This window comes from Haliotis rufescens, unplaced genomic scaffold (genome assembly GCF_023055435.1).
Source record: "Haliotis rufescens isolate VD_foot unplaced genomic scaffold, xgHalRufe1.0.p SCAF_13, whole genome shotgun sequence".
In the NCBI taxonomy this organism is placed as follows: Eukaryota; Metazoa; Mollusca; class Gastropoda; order Lepetellida; family Haliotidae; genus Haliotis; species Haliotis rufescens.
This window is the reverse complement of record NW_025963813.1, coordinates 7066627-7067852: the sequence shown is the minus strand read 5'-3', so window position 1 is coordinate 7067852 and position 1226 is coordinate 7066627.

The following is a 1226-nucleotide window of genomic DNA, read 5'->3' as shown; positions in this document are numbered from 1 at the left end:
GACGCAACCGACGCAGTGGTAATAAGCCAACTCATGATCATGTAATAATAATAGTAGTATAACTAGTAGCCGTAGTATTAGTAGCTGTAGTAGTCGTTGCCGAATGGGAAATGGCACGTTCGCGACTGTTTGTTGTTGTTGCTTCTGGACTACAACACTTACATATAAAAGGGGTAGTTGGGTAATGTTCGCCCGTCACGCTCAAGACCCGGTTCGTTTGCGAACATCGGTGTAATAGAATCCCCCGACGTGATATTGCTGGAACATTGCTGGAAGCCGTGTGAAACTCCACACTCTCCCTCCCCATCGGATATGAGATGAACGTACCAGCCTCCACGAAGGACAGGCAGGCAGTAGTATGTACCAAAGCCTGGCTAATGATTGTGTCTGTATGTCATATTTGTCTTGAATCCCGTAAATCGATTATCCAGTGTATTCATCTCCTTTCTGTTATGATAAATATCCTGGTCCCAATTCGTCACCAGAGCATCTCCCCGAGGCAAGGGAGTTAACTGTGCATGTGTACCGTCAACTTAGCGTCAACACTATTCATGTATCAAGTGTTAAGAAAAATAAATTGTCACTTGAAAAGTTTCTGAAGACTTGATATATTTCGGATAGAGAAATCAATTGCACACAAGAACAATACAATATGACAGTTTGACAGAAAATGGAAAAATTTGGCAAATGAATTGTCTAGTTAATTTTTTTTAACATGAACAATTTACACTAATGTGCTGTTAGGATTTAGCTTCACACTTTTATAGTTAATAACATGGCAAATGTAGCCTGCCCGTTTCACCATATGTAAACATTGTGAGACACCTGTAGCCAACTTAAATTTGTTGTCCGCTGTATAGGTATGTAACACCTAATAAGTATACCACATGACGTGCTACTCAATGTATAACTCTGTAATGTCATATACTATAATATATAATATTTTTATTCTTGATGCTCATGTGATTTTATGCACTTCGCGAAGTAAGAACCGTTTATTACAATATAGATCTTGATTATCCATCAGATCGTCTTCACTGGGAGCCGCCATTTTGTTTGAAGCAAATGCAAGGGATATGAGAGGTGGAATCTGATTGGTCAATAGGAGGGACATAGAAGGGACAAGTCGTGGTGGCGCCACGATCGAGCCCAGAAATTCCAGCCTGATTCGGCAAAGGTTTAAACTGGATTTTTGATAAGCCAGTTAACTCCTTTGCCTCGGGAAG